The sequence below is a fragment of the Hemitrygon akajei genome, chromosome 8, assembly GCF_048418815.1.
Source record: "Hemitrygon akajei chromosome 8, sHemAka1.3, whole genome shotgun sequence".
In the NCBI taxonomy this organism is placed as follows: Eukaryota; Metazoa; Chordata; class Chondrichthyes; order Myliobatiformes; family Dasyatidae; genus Hemitrygon; species Hemitrygon akajei.
Genome location: NC_133131.1, coordinates 102,874,212 through 102,895,922, shown reverse-complemented (window position 1 = coordinate 102,895,922; position 21,711 = coordinate 102,874,212). Strand labels below are relative to the sequence as shown.

The following is a 21,711-nucleotide window of genomic DNA, read 5'->3' as shown; positions in this document are numbered from 1 at the left end:
ATCATGGCTAATCATACACAATCAGTACCCCGTTCCTGCCCTCTCCCCATATCCCTTGACTCCGCTATCTATAAGAGCTCTATCTAACTCTCTCTTGAATGCATCCAGAGACTTGGCCTCCACTGCCTTCTGGGGCACAGCATTCCACATATCCACCACTCTCTGGGTGAAAAAGTTTTTCCGCATCTCTGTTCTAAATGGCCTATCCCTTATTCTTAAACTGTGGCCTCTAGTTCTGGACTCACCCATCAGCGGGAACATGCTTCCTGCCTCCAGTGTGTCCAATCCCTTAATAATCTTATATGTTTCAATCAGATCCTCTCTCATCCTTCTAAATTCCAGTGTATACAAGCCCAGTCGCTCCAATCTTTCAACATATGACAGTCCCACCATTCCGCGAATTAACCTTGTGAACCTACGCTGCACTCCCTCAATAGCAAGAATGTCCTTCCTCAAATTTGGAGACCAAAACTGCACACAATACTCCAGGTGGGGTCTCATCAGGGCCCTGTATAGCTGCAGAAGGACCTCTTTACTCCTATACTCAATTCCTCTCATTATAAAAGCCAGCATGCCATTAGCTTTCTTCACTGACCGCTGTACCTGCATGCTTGTTTTTATTGACTGATGTACAAGAACACCTAGATCTCGTTGTACTTCCCCTTTTCCTAACTTGATTCCATTTAGATAATAATCTGCCTTCCTGTTCTTGCCACCAAAGTGGATAACCTTGCATTTATCCACATTAAACTGCATCTGCCATACATTTGCCCACTCACCCAACCTGTCCAAGTCACCCTGCATTTTCATAACATCCTCCTGACATTTCACACTGCCACCCAGCTTTGTTTAATAAAAATCTACCGGCAGAATTATATGGGATTAAGAACTGGTCAACACCATGTTTCTTACATCTTTTTGTTTGAACCACTTAGAGGTACGGTAATTAGCTATATTTTAAAAAAACAGCTAGTTTCAAGTTCAATCTTCAAAAGATATTTTTCTGGTTAATATCAATAAAATGAAAACACAACAAATCATGTGTTAGATAGCTAGCATATACTGCAGAGAGAGAAAATAAATCACTCCAGGTATCCATAATCTCATTCATCTTTATAAGAGTATAACAACAATTTAATTTATAGTTGCAGAATTTTTAAATCTTGCCATTAATCAACAGTTTTACTTCTTGAATTGTGTAGCACAAATTAAATGCCAATGGAAGTTATTGTTGGCTGAGAAAGTATATTTCAATGCCCAACACATAAGACAGATAAAGGAGCAATTAACCCACTGAGTATGTCTGAATTATGGCTGATTTTCTTTTCTTTTCTCAACCTCATTCTCTCACCTTCTCTGAGTAACCCTTATCAAGGAAGAACCTATTGGTCTCTGACACAAATACAGCCAATGACTTGGCCTCTTCAAAACACTGTAGCGACAAATTCCATAGATTATCTTGCAGTTGAAGAAATTCCTTATCATAGTTTTAAAGGGACATCCATTTATTCTGAGGTCATGCCCTCAGATCCTTGTCTCTCCTACTAATGGAAACATCTACACTATGCCCACTCTATCCAGGTCATTCAGTATCCAGTAAGTTTCAATAAGAATTTCCCCTCATCTTTCTGAACTCCACCAAGCCCAGAGCCATCATCAAATGTTCATCATACATTTAGCCTTTCATACTTGTGAACCTCCTCTGGAGCATCTCCAGGGCCAGGACAACTATTCTTAAAAATGGGGCCCAAAATTGTTCATTATATTCCAAATGTCCCAGCAACACTTTACAAAGCAGTACATTCCTTGCTTTGATATTCTAGTCCTTTCAAAATATGTGCCTTCTTTACTACCAACCCGAAAGTGACCGTAAGGGAATCCTGAACTCCCAAGTTTCTTTGCCCCTCTGATTTCTGACTTCTCTCCTCACTTAGAAAATAACTTCCACCTGTCTTTTCTACTGATGTGTACAACCCACTCTTCACCATACTATATTTCATCGCCCACTTTCTCCCCCAATCTGTCCATGTCCTCAGTAGATTCCCAGTGTCTACAACACTATTTGCCTCTCCACTTATCTTTATACCACCTGCAAACTTGCCCATAATGCCACAGTCCCTTCATCCAGATTACTTAAATAAGAATGAAAAGCTGTGCTCCCATCTGCAGAACTCACCAACGATCATCATGAAAATAATCACTGCATCCTCACACTTTGCCTCTGTCAGTCAAGCATTCTTCTCTCTATGCTGGTACTTTGCCTCTAACACCATTGGCTTTTTTGTTTGCTGAGCAGCCTTGTATGTGGCGCCTTGTGAAAATCAAAATAAATAATGTCCACTGACTCTTCTTTGTCTAACCCACTAGTTAGCTCCTCAAAGAATTCAAAACAAATTTGTCAGGCACAATCTTCCTACAACAAAGCTGTGCTGGCTTTGCCCTATTTTATCGTATACTTCCAAGTACGCCTAAGTTGCATCCTTAATAATGGGCTCCAAAATCTTGCCAGCCACAAGCTAACCAGCCTATAATTTCCTGTCTTTTGCTACCCACCCCTCGTAAACAGAGGAGTTATATTTTCAATGTTCAAGTCCTTTCAGACTCATTAGTCACTACTAATACCACCACAATCTCTTTGCTACTGCTTTGAGAACTCTGGGATATAGTCCATATGGTCCAGCTGATATATCTACCTTCAGGACTTTCAGTTTCCCCAGCACTTTCTACTTAGCAAGGGCCATTATATTTACCTCTGCCCCCAAGTCTTTAACCTCATCTGGAAGGGCTGTTTACACCCATGAATGATGATGCGGGATGTTGCACCATCAGAAGGCAGAAATGTTGCACATCCTCTTGCCACAAGGAAAAGTATCAGGGAACAGGGAGGGCTGGGTTGAAGGGATGAGCAGACCAGGGAGTCAGGGATAGCGTAGTCCTATAGGAAAGAGGAGCATGAGTGGTGGCAGAAGCTGGCAAATATGACTAAGGATGATACACTAGCTGGAGGAGTGAACTGTGAGGACTGAGTAAAAGCATATAGGTTCTCATAACCTATTGACCACATGGCTTCATCAAGTTTTTCCACAGTGGCAACTCTATCCTCACCCTATCAATGCTACCTTCTTTCTTATCCATATCACCGTACCCTCAATATCAATGTAAAAATATTAAGTGTTCCGCTTTGCAGGGAAGTTGCCTAAATTGCTGAATGCTTCCAGAAACCATGGATTGCAATCTCATCAAGTCAGTTCACCATAGGCTGTGAAGACTTAGCTTAATTTTACAGGAAATTACTGTCCCTCTGACTTACCCATTCCAAATAAAACTGAAGTAGCAATATTTAAATATTAAAAATTCAAGAGTGCTTAATTTTCAAATTTCTAAATTTAGAGATTACAATTTTTTTCAAAGCAACTGTATATTAAACATGTAGTTTATAATCAACAAGCTTTCAACTTTACCTGCAAATACACAGGATTCCCAAAACAACTAAAATCTCTACTGTTAAACATGCTCATTGGTTTGTTTTAAACTCATCACTGAAAACAGTGAAAGCTAAGTAGAGCACTAACACAAAAATCGAATTATTTAAAATTATACACATTTTCCATGAAGTCTTATGAATTTTTAAAAAACTATTAAATACTCTTTCATGCCAATGCAACTTTCTTGTACAGAACTATGAAAAACAACTTTGTGGCAACTTTGTGGCAAACATACCTGCAGTATTTCTGCCTTTCAACTCAACAGATATACCACTTTGTGAAATATGTTCTTTCAGACTTGATTGGACATATTTCATACGACTAAGTTAATTTGTAAGACCTTAAACAGTAGGTTAATTCCTGATTGATGATGGCATCTTTCCATCATAAACAAAAAAGCACAAAAACAAACAGCTGATTGATGATGACACCTACTTCTCATAGACGATTGACTTGGTAGCTTTTGATTATGTTCTCTCAACTGCTTTTGAGTTGTGGTTTCATATCCACCTTTCTATCTGAAGAACGACAGTGCCTAGAGAATATCTATAGATTTTCCAAGTTAATTATCTAGGTAGAACAAAACAGAAGACAAGTTGCGTCTTCATTTAGTTGTTGCCAAAAGTACTTGTGCTCTGTTGTATAGTATTCTTGATTCAGTGCTGACAAATTTGCTTACATTGGCCTATCCACCACCTACCTGAACACCAAATAAGTCAAAGACTGCAAAAGTGGTGGGAGTCTGACTCAGCTCCACTCACCAGGCAAGTGGTGATTGGACATGAATCTAGATATTCTAACTAAAGTAGCACAGCAAGGGACCTCACCATCTGAAGTTGAGCAAGCCACACAGCTGACCCGGACACCTTGAGACCAGAAGGAACATTACTGTAGTAATTCCACTAAGTTGAATAGCTTGACCACTCATTGTGCCATTCAAAGGCTCGCTGAAACACACTACCAGCATGATTGACCATCAGAAAATTCATCTTTTTTTTCCTAATTGTTTACATTCTTTTCTATCATTTCTCAATTGCAATAGTATTTTATTAATTGTTTCTTTCATCTGCAATAATACAACATGTTAGCCCCTTAACTAGCATTAATCTATTATCTGAAAACAATATGCCTTGTACAAATATGATATTTTAATTTGTCTTTCTGGAATGTCTCATGTACTTCACAGACTAGAGATCACCATCACTTAGAATATATAACAAATTCAGAAAAGTGTTTAAATAAAAGTTCTGTTCGATGCATGCAGGTTTAAAATGTTGTCTTGTTCACAAAGGTACATTAGTTACAAGCAACTATACTTGCCAAAATATAAAATCAAGTAGTATTTAACAGGATATAAATTGCTATACATACTCCCCTCCCCCATTTTACTAGATAATGGTTATACTACAATCTCAACTGGTTCCTTTATCAGCACAATTTGTATCAGGGACATCTTAATGCAACATCTAAGATCATAATACTTCTCAGTGAAAGTTCTCAAAGACTAATTATTTTCATAGTTGTTGCCACCAACAGCAACTGTTCAGTCATGTTCATGTCCCCAGTTTACTGCAAACCATACTAAACCAAATTGTCCACTATCAATATGAATTATGATGAACTTTGCAATATGCTTAAAAATATGCAATATGCAAATAAAAATATTTGCTCTTTATTTAACTTAATATTTTCGATTGTATAAATATAATTTTGTTAAAGGAATGACATTTAAAATTTATTCTCTTACCTTAATGGAACATAAATCCATGTGATTGAATTATAAAAGAATTCTATAAACGGGTAGAACAATGATGATAACCTACCTATTTCATTTGTATTTCAATTTAGAAGCATTTCCAGATTCCAAGCCTGGATTTTTATTCATCTATCGGCTGTGATAATACAGAATAGCTTGGGAAGATACTGACACTTTGGCATTTAGTCAGTATAACACAATGCAAGCATCAGATGTTGACTTTTTGTTTTGATCTTCCCATGACTGAATCATGGAGTAGAGTTATAGTGTATCGTCAAGATAGAAATAGATTTTAAAAATGGAGTCTGTTTTTTCTTTAAGAATTGTTGATCCCTCAGATATAGTTGGCAATCAAAAGCTAACTGATTCACCAAGTTTTACAGAGACAGATGAATATGGAGGGAATGGAGGGCTATGGATGATACACAGGGGAAAGACATTTAATATAAATTGGCATCCAGATCAGAAAACATAGCGGGCCAAATGGCCTGTTCAGTGCTGTACTGTTCCATGCTTTATGTATATTCCATAATGATGTCCTTTCATTTTACAGAATGTTTCTATCAAAATCACTAACTCATGAACATTCATTATAGAATAGATAAATCCTGTTATTGGCACCTCCATGGTGCTATGTGCAGTAACAAAAGATATATTGTCTTTTTCTAAGTAATACACAATACTGAGAAATGTTTCCCCAAAAGAGGCATATCAAGAAACAGAGTGTCAAGATTTAAGGTAAAGGGTAGGAAATTTTGAGGGCATCTGAGAAAGTTTTGTTCCACCCAGGTGATTCTAGATTGCTCTTCTTGAGGGGAAAGTGAAAGTGGAGACTCTCACAACACACAAGGACCATCTAGATAAGCAATCAAATCAACAAGACATACAAGGCTTGGGTTAAGTGTTTGAAAATAGGATTAATAACTTGGCTACTTGATAGTCAGCATGGACATGCTTCTGAGCTGCAAATACAATTCTATGCTTCCAGGTGTACATACTTAGCACCAACTCACCACTGACTCCTTCAGTAGAGCATATGAAAAGACAGTTCTTAATATACCTATACAGGTCTACAAGGTATCGTTCTCAATCAAACAGTTCCACCTACACAAGTTCCCTATAGAGAGCCTGGAGATATAGAAAGTGATCCACACTTTCAAGAGCTAGTCTAAGTGAAAGCACATCATAGATACTGAAATTTGCCATTGACTAAAGGCCATTTGAAAACCAAGACCTCAAATCTAGCACCGATTTCATTTTCTACTAGGCAGCATTCACAGATCAATGAAATTGCATATTGTCATTTTGCACAAACATTCATTCATTCCACTGGTGATTTACAGTAACCTCATTCTGTGCCATATGCAGGATTTCTCTTGCAATCACATGACCTCTAGTTGTTAGAAGTAGAAGGGCAGCAAAAGCATGAGGACATCATCACCTGGAAGTTTCCCTCAAAGTCGCAAACAATCCTAACTTGAAAATATATTGCTACTACTTCGCCATTGCTGTATCAAAATCCTGAAAATTTCTCCCAACAACATTGTGGGTGCATGCACACCTCAAGGATAGCAGTGATTAGAAAAACAGCTGACCACCTTCAAGGATGATCAAATGCTGGCTCAGCCTACAAAGCCCTTATCTCTTGAATTAATAAAAACGTACTATTGTACAGGGGTGTATAGGGTGCCAGAGATGGGAAGCACCTCTGGTGAAAGGGCTTGTTGTGGTCATTCTAGAACAGCTCACTCACCTTTGGTTCCCACTGGACAATCAGCTCTCAGCTGTGGCTCTAAGTAGCTAATTTCATGCAACAGCAGCCACACCGCAGTACGCTGCTTTGAAAGGCAGGCTAATCAGATGAGGGTAGCTGGAGCACCTCATACCACTGTAAAATAGGGACATGCCTGTCTTAGCATGCAAAGTCATTTCCTGTGGATTGGACAGATAAGATCAACAGTGAAATTCAACAGCCAGGAAGCCGGTTCTACAACACTTTGTGGATGGTGAAAGGTACAACAAGGCACAGAAGTCATGGTCATCCACTGCAACCAAGGAAGACCCCAGCTGTGATGACTACTCATACCATTGGATCTGGACTTCTGGCATCGAGAGGAGTGGAACTGCTCCAGTGCAATGCCTTTTCCACATTAAAAACCCACCACCATTTACACATATTCACATGCAGTTTAAACTAATAATACTTGACAATTGAAAACACAATCAAAAATAATGTTTTGTTTTACTTAAATAATTGATGTTTGAGATGCACTTCATAATTCATATTGGGAGATACTCATTGGTAACACAAAGCACATCAATTTGATTTTACAACTTAATTTTATAATAATACTGCCAATTTCCAATTTTTCTCTTTCTCGACAACAGAACCACCATGGCCCTAGTCTTCCAGATATGCCAAGAGCACTACACTATACTTATCTATGTAAATGCACAGAAGCTTCAGACTCTGATGTTAAGGCTGAATTCTTGAACTACAGATCAATGGAGATTTTCCAAATGTGCTCTCAACTGGACTTACATAAAATCTGCCAACTGAGCAGATAACAAGTTAGATCTGGCGGAATAAGAGGAACACAATTCAACTTGAATTAAAAATAAACTGCAAGTGAAGGAGATTGACAAATAAAAGGAAGTTTTTTTATTTTATGGAGTTAAATTTAATGCATTTAATTTAATCTCTTTTAAATGTATTTTAATTGCAGTTAATTTTATAATGGCATGATTATTTTTCTTGATGTCAGGCACATTTAAAAATAATCAATTTCCAGCAATTTCCATAGCTGGTAAGCCTGGAAATGAAACAACCAGCCATGAATGTAATTTGAAGTGTGGAGTTATCATTTATAATTAGAAGGGCCCCTGATTGTCTTGGGCTCTTTGATCTTAATTAAATAAATTATGCTAAAAATAAACCCCAAAAAAAGCTCCAATAAGGGGCCCAGGACTAGTTTAGTGAGCAACAAACCAGTCAAGAGATTATGGCCATACTAAGTTATAATAATAGGAAGATCAGAGATCACTTATTAAGATAGAAAAACTCTAACAACTTTCAATGAGTAGGAATGTGTAACTGAAAATGGACCAGGAAATCACTAAAACTATCTGGCCTGAGCAACACAGATCAACACCTCATTACAGCCTTAGTACAGGTACGAGTTCCTGAAGCAATTTGAAAGCACTGAGTTTAACATTAATGCAATATTAGGCTAATTGTGAAACCAAGGGAGAAACAAAGTCTTATCTTTTCAAATATTTAATAATGCTGGTTAATGAAAGTAAATCAATTAAGCTTCAAGATATTCTTTGATGAAGTCCTTTAGGGAAAAGTCATGGGGCCAACAATCTTCATTAGTTTCAGCACTGTCCCTTCTTTTACCACAAAGTCAAAAGTTGCATATTTGCTGATGATAATGTTCAATTTTATTCGTTCTCCAAATGCAGCAAGACAAAATGAGCCATGGGCTAAAATGTTTCTTCCATTAAAGTGCTAGAAAATTATCATTTCCAACAGGGAAGAGTATAGAACCAATGCCTGACATTAAAAATAATTACTATCCCTGATCCCCATCATTTTAAAAACTCTATTTGCATTTGCTACTTGCATTAAGGCTACTAAGAAACAGTCCACAAACTTGACAGCTTTGAGACAAACTTAAGATAGTGTGCTGCTTTGAAATCTATCAAAGTTTATCATAGATTACAGATTTAGCTGACAAGTAAAATTCCCATTTTGGCAATTTACATACTCTAAATTATTTGCTGAAGTATTTGAGGCACATAGAAGTATAAGTATTGGTACAAGCAGCACTATACTTTGAAGCAGGAAGTTGTTAAGATATAGTTGGCAAAATCTAAAAAACAATCAGTAGAATCAGAAGAAGATCATTGTCTTTAAAAAACAGCACACAAAAGGAACATGGCATGTGTGCATAAGTTTCTGTTATGTGAACTTCACTGTTCAAATGATCCTGGAATTCCACTCTCAGGCCAGTTCTTTTTAACATAAAGTCCCTTTATAATGACATACTATCAATGCATTTGTTATGCTGATGTCAAAGCTTCTGTTTCTGCTGTAAAAGACTTGTGAATTGAACTTATGTCCTTCAGCAAAACTGCTCAAATACCTATTTATAACTACTGCAAAAAAGATAAGATCACCTGCCACAGAAGTATACAGTACTAACTCATCATTTGAGCACATATCAGTCTTGACACAGGCTCATTTTGTATAAATAACAAAAAGCACTTGTTTCTGGCTGTGTCTTAATGTAGTTTGATACAGTATGACCTTAGTTTGATGCTGAATAGAAAAACTAAGTACTGTACTTTATCATTAAGTATATTGAGCTTCATGGTATATTTTCCTACAAGGAAAGCTGCTAGCAATTAAAGTTCAAAACAATAGAAATATTCCAGCGTCATCAACAGGAATGGTGAGCAGTTCCATAACTCAAGTATGTAACTGCAACTTTAAAAATTATGTATTTCAGGATTGTACCCCAAAAAGGGAATTCTAGTATTCCAGTATTTCTTTTTCTTTCCAATTTTATATTGCTGTAAGAAAAATTCCAAAAACTTGACAGTTTTGAAACCCTAAAGGCTGATGTGTCTTTATTTGATCATTTGAACTTGAAATTCACATAAAATCAATTTTAATGCATGGAAATAGGACGAATGTAGAAGCTTCCACACAAATGGTACAACAAACAGAGGTTTGCTTTTCACTAATGGCATTCGAACATATGCAATCAATAATAAGCACTACGATAAATTCTGCACAGTGGTTCCTCCTCAGTTTTTCCACACAGAAGTATACTTCTCCCTAATGGCCTCAAGAAAGCTGTCCACAAAAATCTAGCAATATTTATTATTTGGCTTTCATTTTTCCCTCTTGCTGTTGCATGTGAACTCCTGGGGGTATCTAATTTCCTGCAATTTAATATGTCATCAAGCAGGCAAAGAAACCAATCAGATTGGAAGGTATTCAGAAAGCAAAGCGGGGAAAAAAAATTGCAAACCTTAAATTATCTTCTGAATAGTGCAAAATAAAGACTGCAACATACATATGATTAAGTTAAAGCTGATTTTTTAATGAATCAGATGTTTTTATAATACAGAAAGATGAAAATATCTGAAGAGTAAAGCTTTGATCCAAAGAGGCTTTTAAGTGAGAATAATACATGGTTTTAAAAGCCATGAGAAAATGTATTTATACCTTCAAGTCTTGGCAGTTCACTGTTTTCTGCAGATTGTGCCAGAGGCAGTTGCAAAAATATTTCTGTGGAGGCACAATGAATCACTGACAGCATCTGCTGGATTTGTGCATTGTGCATGAACCACAGTACACACTTTGAGAATTCCTCCAGTGCAACAGCAAATACTCTCACTACATATTCCAAGAAGACCAAACATTATGCAAAGGACACAAAACTTCATGAAATATAATTACTCGGCATCATTTAGAAACACAGCAATCCAATAAAAATTTGAGCTAGGCTAAAGAACCACTCCTATCAAAAAGTTAAATATCATTTGCAGTAAATGCAATATTGTTGAGTATTGTAAGTTTTCAGATTTTAAATATCTTAATCTGTGCTGATGCCAGGGAGATGAAATAAATTTTAATGCTGATTCTTGGACTATTTTTCATCCAATAATTTACTCGATTTCTTAACTCCAAGATAATAGGCTATAGAACATAATGACCAGTCTGAGCTTTACCTCTGTCAATCTTATTTGCTTGTATGTCAGAAAGCAGTCACTAGCAAACAAATTATATATCCATTATTTCACAGACAATGGTTAAAAATAAAGGATACACCACCTTTCAAATTCAAAATTGTGCTATTTGTGATGACTGGCTGTTTTTCTTTTCAGTTCTGGAACAATTTTTATACAACCTAAAATGATGGATAACAGTTTGAATCAATTTTAGTGACAGCTTAAATCAACAATAAATACTGCTAGTCACCATTAGTTATTAATATATTTCTGGATAGCCCAAGAAATAATTAGCATTATTATCTTGAGATCTATGTAGTACATTTTAAATCTTATACTATAAAATACACAAAATTATTTCAGTTTGTACACAATGTGAAATACACTTAATTTACTGAATGCAAAGGTGACTCATATGACAAGTATTTGATAATCCCCAACTGTGCTTCAGAAGATGATAGTGTGTGACTTTATACATTCCTGACCTTGTGTTCAGGAGATAGAGATACAGCACAATAACAGGCCCTTCTGGTGCAATGAGCCCAATTATATGCATGTGACCAACTAACCTACTAATCCGTAGGTCTTTGAAATATGGGAGGAAACCAGAACAGCCAGAGGAAACCCACGCGGTCATGAAAAATGCAGCAACTCCTTACAAACAGCAGCAGAATTGAACTAAGGTCACTGGGTCTGTAATAGCTTAACATTAACCACCAGATTACCATCCGGCCCCTTTGTATCTAATAACATTGCACCTAGCAACAATAAAGGAATGATAATGTATTCCAAAGTCAAAACTGTATGTGACATGGAAAGGAGGTTACAGATAGTTCACACATCTGCTGCTTTTACCCTTCAGGTTGCCAATTTTGAAGATGTTCCAAGAGGCAGCTTGGTGCTGTTGTACTGCATTTAGGGTACATGCTGTTTTTATAAGTATTTCTGCCTTCTTACTCCAGTTCCCTTCTATGGAAACCCTCTGGTGTACTTTAAGGTTAGGTTACTGTACTGATTAAAAAAAAAGTAACAGTAGAAAATTAGATACATAATCTCCAAAATTATTGCTTGGTGCCAGGTGATCCTCACCTTAGAAAGGGGTTGCATCCTTAGAAAACTGGCACATCACAACTTTCTGTGCTGTGAAAGTATTTCCTTTTGAATCCCACATTATAAGTGGAGACATGGGATGTTGCTGTCAACAGTAATGGCAAGAACTGCAGCTGTTGGTTGGGGCGGGGGTGGGGGCGGAGCATTAAAGGAATGCTTATCAATTTCCAAAGCAAATCTCTTAATCACTTGAATGGCCATAACTGCACCTTAAGACACAGGTGACTGCAGATACAATCACTTTTGCAGCCTTCAGTTTGAATGGAGACATTCACTTTTAAATGGATATCAAAAACAGATAAGATAGTTTAGTGTTAACTCTCGAAAAATTATGAATTTAGGTTTACAGCTGCAGTTAAACTAGCTGGTCCTATTTCAACATCTTAACCTAAAATAAGCTAGCAAACTTAGGCAAGGAAAGGTGGGAGGAAGAAAAGCTGCTTGACAGCAAGATAAAAGACCCACCATATCCTCTGCACGTGTATCCAGATATGAAAGTTGAAATGCAAAACAATATTTGTTATTTCTTTCAAACTTTCTGTTCATCAAGTAAATATTGCACTCCATTTAAGTTCCGTCAGAGCAAATTCTATCGATACTTTGGGTTTTTGAGTGGTGAACTGTGAATACTTAAGAGCAAATTTCCATAACACAAATGGCCATAAGTGTAGGGTTGCCAATAGTGCATGCTTAGGCACCTGGAAAGCGGCTGAGGGTTATCAATGGCTCCTTACCATATTCTGACCTGAAAGCTAACTGCCTATCTGTAGCAATGGGATAGAGATCAATAGTTGTACAGAAAGAAATGGAGGGGTGACAGCCCAATAGCCAAAAATATGCTTTCTTCTCTTTTCCCACTTATTCCTATATTCTTGTTTGCAATGCTACTATTTCCTTTTCTGATGTTTTAACAGTTTCAAGATCACCCTGTTCTAAAGAATCTTTTTCCAGTTTATCATGCTCCTTTCTAGATCAGCGGTGCTGAGTTTGAGACAATTCAGGAGGTTCAAGTTCTTGGTATGAACATCATCAATGGTCTGTCCTAGTCTAGCCACCTAGACTTGACAACCAAGAAAGCTCCACTTCCTTGAGAGACTAAAAAATCTGGCATGTCTCCATCGGCTCTTAGCAATTTTTAATCAATGCAGCACAGAAAGCATCCTATCTGGATGAATAATGACTTGTTATGGCAACTGCTCTGCACATGACCACATGAAGCTGCAGAGTTGTTGACACAGCTCAGAACATCACGGAAACCAGCCTCCTCCCTATGGACTCCATCTATTCTTTTTGTTACCTCAGTAAAGCAGCATCATCGAAACCCGACATACCCAGGATATTCTCTACTCCTACTTCAGGCAGACCTGAAGGCACATAGAAAGCACTTGAACATAGCACCAGGCTTAAGGACAGCTGTCACACAACTATTAAATATTTATCTGATATGATAAAATAGGCTCTTGACCTCATGATCTATCTTGTTATGGCCTTGCATCTTGTTTACCTGCACTGCACTTCCTCTAGCTGCTACACTTTATTCTGTATTGTTGTTTTGCCTTGTTCTTGTGTTATGATCTGGTCTGTATGAACGATATTAAAGACAAGCTTATCACTGTATCGCAGCACATGTAACAATAAACCAATTCTTAATTTATTGGCTTTATCAATTTCCAATGCTGATTTACTCAGAGGCAAAAAATGAAATAGAGCAACTTAACCTCATTAATTTCACTACATTCAATTGATTTCCACACATTCACAAAGTTCACCAAGATTTTATCCGCACGATCATATTCTCCTTTCCATAAAGCTGTGAAATCTCATAATTCTACTTTTTTTTTGCATGTAGTAATTGGGTCTCTACAATAAGGCCACTGGTGCAGCATAAAATTACTAAAATAAACCTGTTTAACCATGACAATGGAAAATACTTCCAATGCCCCTCTACTCAGGAGTTAACTTGGAACCTGACTTAACTCAGGGTTATTATCAATGCAACACAACTGGAAAATTTTCTACAGTATTCCTTTTCCACATACCATTGGCTTATGCATCCCCAAAAATCTATTGCTGGAGCCCAACAAGGCACTCCATGCTCCCTTTTTCTCAACATGCTGCCGAGGGGCAGTTTGAAATAACTTCCAAATGTGCATGCATGACACTCAACCCTACTTCAGAAAATGCCTTGAACCCTCATCCCTCCAAACTCTCTGCAAATTATCAGACAGTCTGTCAGACAAACAGCACATGACAATGGGATGGCATGGCTGTGTGGTGGTTAGCACAATGCTCTACAGTGCAGGTGACCCAGGGTTCAAATCCCGTACATTCTCCCCATGACCGCGAAAGTTTCCTCCAGTTTCCTCCCACAATTCAAAGACCTACTGATTGGTAGGTTAATTGGTCATTGTATATTAGCCCGTGATTAGGCTATGATTAAATTAGGGGATTATTGGGTGGCGTGGCTCAAAGGGTCGTAAAAACCTATTCCACACTGCACGTCAATAGATAGATAGAAAGAAATCAAGGCCAGCTGATGAATTCCATCAACATAATGTTTAAAATTTCTAATAATGCAATTTTTTGTGCTGCATGACATTTTGATGGATTTTACTGAGTAATAACACATGCAAGAAACTGTCAACATTTTCCTCCATGAGGCAGCTTCATGGTTTTACTCAATATGAAGAATTTATTCCTATCAAACATTAATGTTTTACTTGCAAACTGTTGATGTATTTGCAATAAACCTGGCAAAGGAACATTCAATCAATTGTACTAGACAATTTAAAATAATTTTCTTGATTTAGCTTTTCCATTCCTTTAACTAATAATTCTTCTGTGCCTCCTTCACAGATGGAAAAGTCAAAGTTTCTTCAGTCTACAGATCCTAACATTAGCAGCTTTGTTTTACACTGGCTCCAGCACTTGAATGTCTTCATTATGACTTGTTAGGCATAAGTGGACACAACATTTAGGGTGCATTCTTGCCACAACATATCTTTATCGTAATTTGCCATGACCTCAGTTATTACGAAAAAATTTTACTGGCTTCAGTGACTGCTTTTGACTGGGCGCAAGTATTAGCTTTCCAACCATGTGACTCATTTAATTCCATTATCAGCAATTTCAATATCATTAAAAGTACAACTATAACATGCTGTTTTCCTAATGGTATAGAGATTTATAATTTGCGTTAAAAACTTCATCTGGCATTGTTCTTCAAATATGCAAATATTTAATCTACTCTAATTTATGAACCATTTCACTTTTCCTGCTTTTATGGCATCCATAAATTTGAAGATTTTATATTTTAGTTATGAATTAATATTTCAGCAAATTATAAAAGATGCTGGACCCAACATCACCACTTTCCATATCTTCCACTCAGCCCAATGTGACTCCTCTCTATGACTACTTACATTATTTATCTTTAGCAACATTCCTAAAGCTAAAGCTACAATAATTATTTTAACAATCAGCCTTTTTAAGAAGAGCCTTATCAAATGTCTTTCACAAGTTCAGGTGTCGTACATCACAAGGCATTTCACAGTCCAACTGAGTTACCACCACCTCAAAAATGAAGGGCTTGTTCCTTCTAAATCCACGTTTACACCTTCTTCTGGATTACTATTGATATTTGATCAATTTTAATTTTGTTTTTAAGTGCATAGATATTCTGACTGCATTTAAAACACAATGCTGTATTCCTTGTGTCTATTAATGCCTCCAAGGTAATCACTGATGTTTCACCAATCAGTTCCAATTGTCCTTATTCCAACCATGCAGCTTTGCATTACAAAATATATTTTGAAAATTGGACAATATTACAATCTATACCCTTTAGCATCAATGAAAGAATTCTCATGAATGAACACAGAAAATAACTATCCGATTAATCTACAATTCACTGTATAAATTTCATTCACCCAGCACAATTAGGAAAAGAGCTTGGCATTTTGATACTCCAATCAAAGACAAAAAGTTATTCTATATTCATAAATCATAACCACTATTTTTAAGACTCTCAGTTTTCTCAGTGAAAAAGCTTTACCTGCCGGAATCTTTAACATTGCATTGCTAACCTCCACTAGTCCACAGCAATATCAAATCTCAGATTTAGTGGTGTCAATCAGTGTCAGCTCTATCTATATTCACCAAGCACCTGCATGGAACAAGGAATAAATCCTCTTAAGCTAATATACTTGTTGCTGGAGTCACGCCCTAGTTTACTTATATAATAAGACTGTCTCCAGAAACAGCTTAACACATGAACGCTCAATAAGCAATGTATAAACTTTCTATTTGCATCTCATTTCTTTATGGTACCACTCATTACTGCTGCAAATTCACAGCACAATTTCATTCTCAATAAAACAAAAAAGTGATGCGTACGTTAATTTTGTAGCAGTTAGCTCTGTTTCCCAACCTTTTATAGCCCAACATCCCCCAAAGCACTTTCACACTTGCCAGTGCCCCTCTTAGGCATAATATATTTTCCAGCACCCCCATAGTGTAAAAACATGCCTACCATTTGCTAACATGAGAAAAATGAGTCTGCTTCAAGTTTTTTTATTTGTCTTTAAATCTAGCTTACGCAGTACCTGTGCTGTACAGCAGCTTCAATATCATTGTGATCCTTGAGCTTGATCATTTTTAGCAAGAATTGAAATATTTGGTTCAAGTTATGACAGCAAAAGCCTTAAGTCTCCATGCAAAACAATGTCCAAGCAGTTTCTGTTGTTTGTGAATATGTGGTTTACTTCACTGAAGCTTCTTTCAACAAGGCAGGAGGATAGAAATGCAATCAAGAACAGTTTGGCTCTTCTCCATTGATCAAGAAACTTCGTATGACTGCGTAGTCACAGACCACAAAAGCCAAAATTTCTGAAAAGCATTTTTGCTTCTTCATCATTCTGAATTCCAACAATTTCTTCTTGCAAGTTCTCTTTCTGTTCTCCCACCTTACAAATAAATAGGTTAATTATCCAGTCCAGAATTTCCAAATCATTCAAATCCTTGAATTGATTCTGAAAATCCTTCTTCAGTGACTGCAGGTGTAAGCCGTACTCTTGCAAATCACCATCTGTTAAAGAGAGTGCCATACTTTCCATGCAGGGAAATTGTAAGATCATTCTTCTCCCAAGGTTTTGCTTATATATTTCCAATTTTCTAATTAAAGGGGACACTTCACTTTTTGCCTGGATTAAATTGAAGTTCTCATCCTGCAGTTTCATATTTAGAATGTTCATTTGTCATACAGATCGGCTAGGTATGATACATCTCCACATTGATATTCAATTTTGTTTTCCAAGCTCTTGTTGACTTTGAGTAAAAATTCAACCAGTGTCAAAAAGATCAAAGAAACATTATAGTTTTTTACCAGCCAATGCACTTCAGCGTGAAGAAGCAAGTGTTCAAACTCTTCATCGTTATCTTGGCATAACTGACAAAATATTCCGCTAGTTAATGGAAGAGCTTTAATTTTGTTGATAGCAGATATTCACTTGCTAAGGTTTTTGGCTGAAGATGTTGACAATGAATTACACAATGGATTGCAAACAGACTTGGAATTTCTTTTTTCTTAAATGCTACTAAACCAGCATGGTGACCTGTCATATATGGTGCTCCATCTGATACACAAAACACCATGTTCCTAATCGAAATACTTTTATCCTCAATATACACTTTGAGCTCATCGTAGACTGATTCTCCATTGATATTTGATTTTATATTTTTACAAAAAAAATCTCATCAAAAACTTCTCCATTTTTGACAAACAGTACATATGCCATTAGCAATCCCTCATTGTCCCGCACAGTTGACTCAACTAGCTGTATCCCAAATTCTGTTTTTTGAAGCTCTGTGCATGGTTGATACTCAATGTCTTCACTCATGTTGTCAAAACGATGAGCTACAGAGTTAATACTCAGAGCATCCATCAGATAGGACATACCCTCTTCTCATTGCTACCATCAGGAAGGAGGTACAGGAGCCTGAAAGCTGAAATAGGGTCTTCCCCTCTGCCATCAGATTTCTGAATGGACATCGAACCCCTGAAAACTATCTCACTATTTTTTCCTCTTTTCCAACTACTCGTTTAACTTTAATATATATACTTACTGTAATTTAGTTTCATTAAGTATTGCAATGTTTACTGCCACAGAGCATTACCAGTGATATTAAACCTGATTCATAATAGTGTTTGTGCCATTCAATCAGTTGAACAATATTTTTCACTTAAAATATAAAACATCTTATTAGTTTGATTAAAATATGCTATTTTGTTTAGCACAATGAGTAATATTCATTTCTAACATAAATTTCTCATGTTGTGTTAATCAACAGCAAATTTCACAATTAGAGAACTGCTGAATGTCTTTACCATCTGCTGTGTTATGTCCATGGCTCTGGGGAGCTAGCTTTTGTTGTGCACTGTACACTGCCTCAACAAACTAACATTATGGGAGACAGGGAATTTAACAATGTAAACCATCCAGTCACTCAAAAGCAGCTGCAAAGTCTTCTAACAAAACGGACATTTCATCACGTACTCCATTATGAACAAATGTTGCTTAAATTAAGATACAGGAAAAAAATGCATTTTTTTCTGTTAATTGATAGTTTTGCGTTTCTTTCTTCAAATTTCACAGGAACTAAAGAGAATGTTCAAGTCATATGAATCTATTAGTATTCAAACAATGCAAAGTCTTTCTTTACCACATCCAGCGAACTCAGATAATCTCTTTGCAGGAATACAGCTGAGTAACTTGTCAAAATTGCATTGTATAGAAATTATGCCTGCAGAAATGTTTGACAATTTATTCTTCAGTATGCTGGACTATAACAACAGCTGGACCATATTTTTGTTCTGCTGATAACATTCTTCCCATTATAATTGGTATAGCTTTTAAAATATGAATGTACTGTGTTTATAGTTCTGTTGGTAGATGCATCTGGAAATCTGCCTTCGTTTACAGAATGTCTGCATTCACCATGCCTGCAGAGGGTGGCAAGGTCAATATTTCATACCCTGAAATGTTATGTCATTATGCAGTAGATTGATATTGCAGCAACTCAGAATACTAAACGTAGGAAACAAGTAGGGAAAAAGATACATGAAGCATGAACGAGAAGGCCTTGGGGAGGTCAAGCTGGTTTACTAACAATTGTTAATGGACATGGATCACACAACAAAAACTTAAGATCATATCCAAACAAGTCCACACTAACATAGTATTAGTGGCAAATAAAGTTTTATTTGCATCTGGCAAATAAAACTAAATTCCTATTTCTATATGCAAGATACCAAAATTTTAAAAAATGGTAACAAAATAGTAATTACACATCTTTATGTGATTGAGAACCAGTAACAGTTAAATGTACTTTTATGTAAACACTACACTCAATTTAAAACACAGTACAACCCCCCCCCCCCATACAGTGCGTGTGGAAGGAGGTTGAGGCAGATACAATAGCATCAGTTTGAAGCACTTTGATAGGTACAAGCAGGAGCAAGGCCTGTATCTATGCTCTATTTAAAATATATATTCTCATATATAAATGGCATATAAATTTTGTTTATTCTCTTAATATACATACTGTTTTAAACCATCCATGATGTGCACCAAGACTAATTGTGGGAATTGGAATACATAATTTATTAATTTTTGTTTGATGATGTTAAAAGATGTTAGCTATAAATAAAAGTTGGTACAGTACTTTATGTTAACCTGCGTTACGTCAATGTTAATCAAAGACAAAGGCCATTACTTTAATGCAAGTTCCTATTAGGTACAGTTTTACTTTCAAAACATTTATCCAATCTACTCCTTTTACAATCTGAAAGCCATTTTTGCTAAACATATGAATGTGTATTTAAAAACGCGACCTCCAATTATTACCATTTTTAAATGACAGTTTTTATCACCTGTTTTCTATTTATACACACGTAACCAGTGCAATTTGAACACTACAGGCATTCTTCCTAATTAGCACCTATCCTGTCAACAGATGGCAGCGCCAGTTTATCCCTGTTCAGTCACCACACAACTAAATGTCAGCTCTGGCAAACCGTCACTCTCTTCCCGATCACATCTGAAAGTAGCCACATCAATCATTAAAGTCGCGGCGAAAGCAAGGAGTTAAATGCGAGCAAGAATTGTAAAGTACTAAGGGTTATTTATTATACACAAAGTACTATCCAGCAAAAATAAGCTAACCCTATAAACTGGTTGCCTCGAGTCAGTTTATAGGTAGTTAAAAGTAATTTTCAGAAAATTAAAGATTATTTAAAATCGTTCGCACATTATCGTGCACGAAAGGGGGCAAGAACATATACAATTTATTTTGTAAGGATCTAATCATTTAATAACATTTTAATTACACGTACCGATGACTATAGGAAGCACACAAGGCCGTCAAGATGTGCAATATAAACACACGTAATACTCACATAAAAACACAAAATGGGATTACACAAGTCTTCGACCTGCTCCATTTCAAGCGTAGCTATTTAATAACGAAAATTAAACTGATAATCGGATTAGTTTTCATTGATTTGTGATAATTTACCGCACTCGTTAAATTTATCCTGGTATCCATGTATTTAAAGACAATTACAGAAGCGAATCCGGCAACAATTTAAAAATATTTTTATGATGTCAATCTGCTGATTCTATGCGTCCAGTTGTGCCCTTTTGCTAATAACAGATTCTTAATAAACGCCCACAACCACACAGAAAATAAATTAATTTCCAACCTAAATCGGTTTTATTCATTTTGTTTTAAGCCGAGTAAACCGTTAAAATTTCGCATGATTCGTGATTAAATTCAGCTACTAATGGTGACGAAACGATGAACATTTAAGTGACTGAAATATGTTGGTTTATTAATGCGACATTTCAAAGCCACTTTTATTAGAATTTGCATCAATGGTCCGCGCCCGCGACTCCTTTTTCGTGCGGCTGATCTGACGATACCACGAAAGTTACATAAACAGATAACAATTTGCTGCAAACGCTCACATGCCCTTCCGCAAACCCACGCATTACCATGCACTGTCGCGGCTCACTCTCTCACAATGAGGCGGCACATTTGGATGATACTGAGGAAGAGCGGCTGCTCACTTCAAGAGGGGAACACAGCCCTCTGAAACAAAAAGACATGCAACTCTACATGGCTTCCACAAAAGAAAAGGAAGTGATGAAAAGACAAACTCACCTGGACACGGGAGGGTGTGGGGGGGGGGATGTAAATGTGGAGGGGCTGAGGAGGGTGCGGAGATATGAGAACCAGATACAAGACAGGGAAGCGAAGGGCTGGGGGAGTCGATGATCTAAACAAAGGTACAAGTGTCACTAATTGCCCAAATAACAGCGTAGATGTTCCTCCCGCTCTGCTGATCCGTTGTCTTTGCTCTCTCCGGCATCGGCACAAGATGACCTGCCCCCGCTACCCACTCGGTAGCCGCGCGCCGGACTCCCCGCCGCCGGCCCCGAGCTCGAGCTGGGTCACCCTCGCCGGCGGAGCGCGCTGTCATTGGCGGAGGGACAGCGCCGCGCACCAACCAGCCGCCCGGCGCCGAGGGCGGTGGCGGTGGCACGAGCCTCCCTC

At 37.1% G+C, this 21,711-nt stretch overlaps 1 protein-coding gene across 7 annotated transcripts in view; it reads right to left on the bottom strand.

The window, feature by feature from the left end:
• LOC140732123 (poly(rC)-binding protein 3) overlaps positions 1-21,711 on the bottom strand; it is a 199,773-nt gene that overhangs the window by 157,081 nt on the left and 20,981 nt on the right. For 2 of the 7 annotated variants that reach the window (XM_073054303.1, XM_073054300.1), the window contains exon 1: positions 21,319-21,704. The exons of 1 other annotated variant lie outside the window; for it this stretch is intronic. The gene's annotated coding sequence lies outside the window, so the exon portion shown is untranslated. Of the gene's footprint in view, positions 1-21,149; positions 21,268-21,318; positions 21,707-21,711 lie in introns of those variants that run through there. 4 more of the 7 variants (XM_073054308.1, XM_073054306.1, XM_073054309.1 and 1 more) reach the window with 4 other exon arrangements.